The following is a 5,885-nucleotide window of genomic DNA, read 5'->3' on the forward strand; positions in this document are numbered from 1 at the left end:
ATTTCCCCTACTTCCACCCCAGGGGGGCGTCAATATGTTGTGAGGCACCCCAGGACAGTGACCTATCTGGGGGTGAAGTTTGCGGGGCGCGGGCGGAAAGTTGAATTTTTGGATGAAAACGCGTATTTTCATACTCTAAAAATTTCAGGCGAGTGTCAGACTTCCATGCAGGGGAAACCGCTGGATGCGTACCGATGACGCTTCCAGGAGCCTGGGGAAGATTTTCTGGAAGAGTCCTTGATACTTTAAAAAAAAAAAAACTTAGTGCGATTTTTGAGAAAATCTCGATTTTGTGAAAAATGTCACATTTCCCCTACTTCCACCCCAGGGGGGCGTCAATATGTTGTAAAGTACCCCAAGGCAGTGACCTGAATGCGGGTAAAGTTTGCGGGGCGCGGGCGGAAAGTTGAATTCTTGGATGAAAATGCGTATTTTCATACTTTAACATTTTCAGCCGAGTGTCATACTTCCATGCGGGGGAAACCGCTGGAGGCGTACCGAGGACGCTTCCAGGAGCCTGGGGAAGATTTTCTGGAAGAGTCCTTGATACTTTAAAAAAAAAAAAACTTAGTGCGATTTTTGAGAAAATCTCGATTTTGTGAAAAATGTCACATTTCCCCTACTTCCACCCCAGGGGGGCGTCAATATGTTGTAAAGTACCCCAAGGCAGTGACCTGAATGCGGGTGAAGTTTGCGGGGCGCGGGCGGAAAGTTGAATTTTTGGATGAAAACGCGTATTTTCATACTCTAAAAATTTCAGGCGAGTGTCAGACTTCCATGCAGGGGAAACCGCTGGATGCGTACCGATGACGCTTCCAGCAGCCTGGGGAAGATTTTCTGGAAGAGTCCTTGATACTTTAAAAAAAAAAAACAGTGCGATTTTTGAGAAAATCTCGATTTTGTGAAAAATGTCACATTTCCCCTACTTCCACCCCAGGGGGGCGTCAATATGTTGTGAGGCACCCCAGGACAGTGACCTAAGTGGGGGTGAAGTTTGCGGTGCGCGGGCGGAAAGTTGAATTTTTGGATGAAAATGCATATTTTCATACTTTGAAAATTTCAGGCGTGTGTCAGACTTCCAGGAGGGGGAAACCGCTGGAGGCGTACCGATGACGCTTCCAGGAGCCTGGGGAAGATTTTCTGGAAGAGTCCTTGGGACTTAGTGCGATATTGAGAAAATCCACATTTGAGAACAAACAGAGAGCTCAAAACTTTGAAAAACGTCAGACCGCTGTCAGACTTCCAGGCGGGGGAAAGCTCTGAGGCTGTACCGAGGACACTTCCATGGCCCCCGGATTGATTTTCAAGAAAGAGTCCTTGGGACTTTGAAATTTTCCGGCGAGCTGTTTTTGGCTTCCGGGAGCCGTAGAACTTTGGGAAATCGATTCCGCTCACCGGTTCAGGGTGTTTCAAGCTAGTCCAGGTCCCAGCTACGCCGCCTGGCCGCCAAATTTCGCAAATTCGAAAAAAAAAAAATAGAACCGGAATGAGGAAATTTCTGGTCGCCGGATCCGCCGCACGGCTCCAGGAGGTTGGACACTTTTTGACTTTGTTCCCTTAAAGTGGGGGTCGGTGTCTCACCATGCAAATACCCAGTTTTGCACACCAGCTGCAGGATATAGGAGAGAGACGTACCTCTCGGCCCCGACCAAAATCCGTTGTTTTCGTGGTTCCTCGACTCGGGTAGGCGGTTTGGCGAGTACCCCCCTTTTGCATGGAAGTTCGCACTCGCGCCGAGACCAGGCTTCCGCGGCTCCAGGGGGACTTTTGCCGGTTGTCCGTCCCGAGTCCGAGACGCGTTTCCTGGGTCGCCTGAGCCCAAACGGACCCTCCCCACGTGGGTTCCAGTCCTCCGAGGGCGACGGACGTCAGAAAGGGGGGCAGATCCAGAGTCCTCGTCCGCAGGAGGGCTCTGGGAGAGCGGATCGCTACTTCTGACTTTGTCCCCTCGGAGCGGGCTCGGCGTTTCTCTGTGTCGGATGTCTCCCGCTTCCGCGCCAACGGGGAGACCTATGAGAGAATCGCACCGCGACCCGGCTTCCGTCTCGAGGGCGCCCGGAGCGCGCCGGACACTCGCTTCCAGGACTCCAGGGGCGCGTTTCTTCCCCGTCTCCCCCGAGGGGAAGGACGGAGGCAGGGGTTCCACCCGAGCCCCTGCCCTTTCTTCCGATCGATCTGGCTCAGCGCTCCCGGGTGGGGAGGTGGTGCCGCTCGCTCGGCCCGGGCTTTGGAGCCCGCGTCGGTTTACAGCGGGCGGTCTCCTTCCTCTGTTACCCCCCCGGGTTTCAGGCACTCATCCTTGGGCGCGCACGCTGGCGGTCGCCCTCCCGTCTACGGACGGAGGCGGCCGAGCTGTGGGGAGTTTGACCCGAACCGTGGTACGGCAGCGGTCCGATGACCCGCACGGGCGAACGGAGGGGCGCCCACCCGCCTCGGCGTGGGGGCCCGCCGTCCGAATCGCTCCCCGCGCGGGGCAGCACAACGATCTTCTCCAAGGGCGGCCCTTTGACTTCCAGATGCGCAGCTCGTCTGCGGAGGCCCGCGCCGCACCCCAGGGTCCGAAGGGCGGCCTCCGCGGTGGGCATCGGCGAGAGCGGCGGCGGTGGGTGGCTCTTCCACGCCACCGCCGAGCTCCGCATTTTCCAGTCTTTTCCCGAGCCCCTACGATAGTGGGGGGATGACAGACCCGTGGGGAGGCGGGCGAGTGGGTTCTCACCGCGCGGTGTGCCCCGCGACCGAACGCCTTTCCCCCCTCGTCCGTTGTCCTCCGAGGCGGCTCGGCAGGGAGCGCGAGAGCGAGAGGGAGAGCGAGAGAGAGACCAAGCGGACGCCCCGGAGCGAGAAGGGAGGATGGAGAAGGAAAGACGAATCGAAGGGGGGCACGAGTTTTGGCGAAGGGAGTACCCGGCGTATTGCCACCCCGGGCTTCTTCTGTTCTCAACAGTCGAGGCATGGCTTTGGGGGGAGATGCCGCTCGGTCGGTTACCTTTGAGGTTACGGGCAAGAGCCCGGGACAAGGGACTACGCCGGAGGGCGACGCCGACACGGCCAGGCCGACTACGCCCCGCGCGACCTCCGTGTCGCTGGGGCTTGCGCCGGAGCCGCGGTGGACCCCGATGGCCAGCCCCCCTCTCCCACTCCTCGCGCCCGTCCGCCGGTGGGTCGAGGGCCCCCCGCGGTGGAGGCAGGTCTAAGCCAGACGGCGGCGCCGCACAGGCCCCCCACGCCCTGGCCCCTCTCCCCAGCAGCGACTCTGTGTGTCGCCCCGGGAGCGGTGGGTCACGAGGCAGGGCGGCCGTGGCGTCCCCCGGAGGCCAGTCACCTCGCCCTTCCCGCGCAAGGGGTGGTCTTTCACGACAGATGCCCTCCGTTCGGGAGGCCGGGCCTAAGCCAGACGGCAGCGCCGCAAAGGCCCCCCGCGCCCTGGCCCCTCTCCCCAGCAGCGACTCTGTGTGTCGCCCCGGGAGCGGTGGGTCTCGAGGCAGGGCGGCCGTGGCGTCCCCCGAAGGCCAGTCACCTCGCCCTCTCCGTGCAAGGTGGGTATTTTCCAGACGCCCTCCGCATCGGTGGCTTCGCACTGTACAGCGTGCACGATCTCACGGCGGCACTGCACTCGCCGTTCAGGCTCCCCTTTCCCCGTGGGTTACGCCCCCAGGACGCCGCCTACCGGCACGGACGACGACGACAATGAGGATTTCCCTTCCTCTGGTCGCCCTTCCCGCTGCGGGGCTTCCTCCGGCCTCTCTCCCCCTCCGGGTCCGCTCCCTCGCCTCAACGCGGTTGTGTTGGGGAGCTACCTGGTTGATCCTGCCAGTAGCATATGCTTGTCTCAAAGATTAAGCCGTGTAAGTGGTTCTCCTTCCGCTTTGCCAGGGCGCTCTGCAGGGCGGGGGCGTCGAGGGCACGCGAGGACAGCGGGCGGGCGACGTCGGGAGGGTGCGGGGAGCCCCTCTCGCTCCGTCGCCCAGGAAAAAGACGCCCGGCCTCGCGCCGATGATTGTTGCCCTGACGCTGCCTGCCGAGGAAAAACAAGAAGCCCCCCGTGCACGCGAAAGGCCGTCCAGGGTACCATTCTCCTGTGCGCTCACGTACCCCTCCCCGGGGTATGCGGGTCTGGGTGGTAGGTCGAGAAGCCTCGAGCCCTCCTTCGTTCTCCTCCCCGCTGGAGGGAGGGGCGGGGAGGCCGAGCGCCCGGGGCAACAGGGCCGAGATTTGAAAACAACCCTCCGAAGCATCCCAGTCTTTTGCGGCCGGCCGAACTGAGAGTGAAAAGGGGGTGCCTCCGAGCGTCCCCACAACCACAAAGTGCGACACTTAATAGTGGATCACTCTGTTCGTTGACTATCTAGAGGTTTGACTATCTAGAGGAAGCAAAAGTCGCACCAATGTTTCCCTAGATGAACCTGCGGAAGGATCATTAATGGGCGAGTGAAAAATACCGATGAGGCGAGGATCAGGAAGCTGAGGCCAGCCATCCGCCAAATCCCCGAAGGGTACCGAACGTGATGGGGGCGGTGGTGGGTCTCCTTCCGCTTCGCCAGGGCGCTCTGCAGGGCGGGGGCGTCGAGGGCACGTGAGGATGGTGGGCGGGCGACGTCGGGAGGGCGCGGGGAGCCCCTCTCGCTCCGTCACCCGAGAAAGACGCCCGGCCTCGCGCCGACGATTTTGCCCTGCCGCCACCTGCCGAGGAAAAACAGAAGCCCCCCGCACGCGAAAGGCCGTCCCGGGTACCATTCTCCCGTGCGCTTGCGCACCCCCCTCCCCGGGGTACGCGGGTCCGGGCGGTAGGTCGAGAAGCCTCGAGCCCTCCTTCGTCCTCCTCCCCGCTGGAGGGAGGGACGTGGGAGGCCGAGCGCCCGGGGCAACAGGGCCGAGATGGAAAACCCCTTTTGACGCACCCCAGTCTTTTGCGGCCGGCCGACACGAGAGTGGGAAAAAAGGGGGCGCCTCCGAGCGTCCCAGACCCAGAAAGCGCGACTCTTAACGGTGGATCACTCGGCTCGCGCGTCGATGAAGAACGCAGCTAGCTTCGAGAAATAGTGTGAATTGCAGGACACATTGATCATCGACACTTCGAACGCACCTTGCGGCCCCGGGTTGCTCCCGGGGCTATGCCTGTCTGAGTGTCGCCCCTCCGTCGATCGCCTCCGTGGCGCGGTTGGGGTCCCGTCGCAAGGGTGACATCGAGGGAGGCCCGAGGCTACGTGCCCCGACGCCCTCCCCTCCTTTCTCCCTTACGTCCCCCCAAGGCCAGACCCACCCGCCCTGGGCCCACCCGATGGGGTTTACCCTCCGTCACTCCCCCCCCAGGAGCGTGCCGCGAGGCTGTCTGTGGAGACACAGGGCTGCCTCCGGCGACGAGAGGGCGAAGACCGAAGGTGGGCGCCGGACCTCCCCCTCCTACGGGCGTCGTGGATGGGCAGCTCGTGGACTCGACTAAAGACCTCAGATCAGACGTGGCGACCCGCTGAATTTAAGCATATTACTAAGCGGAGGAAAAGAAACTAACCAGGATTCCCTCAGTAACGGCGAGTGAAGAGGGAAGAGCCCAGCGCCGAATCCCCGTCCGCCCGGCGGGCGTCGGGAAATGTGGCGTACGGGAGACCGGACCACCCCGACGTCGCTCGGGGGCCCGAGTCCTTCTAATAGTGGCCCCAGCCCGCGGACGGTGGTAGGCCGGTAGCGGCCCCCGGCGCGGCGGGACCCGGTCTCCCCGGAGTCGGGTTGTTTGTGAATGCAGCCCAAAGCGGGTGGTAAACTCCATCTAAGGCTAAATACCGGCGCGAGACCGATAGCGGACAAGTACCGTGAGGGAAAGTTGAAAAGAACTTTGAAGAGAGAGTTCAAGAGGGCGTGAAACCGCTGCGATCTATTGAAAGTCATCC

General features: G+C 61.6%; 1 non-coding gene across 1 annotated transcript; it reads left to right on the forward strand.

Moving 5' to 3' along the window:
• The first annotated feature begins 4,975 nt into the window (after positions 1-4,975).
• On the forward strand, positions 4,976-5,129 carry LOC143777540 (5.8S ribosomal RNA). The gene has a single exon (XR_013216269.1). It is a non-coding gene; the product is annotated as a 5.8S ribosomal RNA (ribosomal RNA).
• Positions 5,130-5,885: the final 756 nt, after the last annotated feature.

Source organism: Ranitomeya variabilis, chromosome 5, assembly GCF_051348905.1.
Source record: "Ranitomeya variabilis isolate aRanVar5 chromosome 5, aRanVar5.hap1, whole genome shotgun sequence".
Lineage (NCBI taxonomy): Eukaryota > Metazoa > Chordata > Amphibia > Anura > Dendrobatidae > Ranitomeya > Ranitomeya variabilis.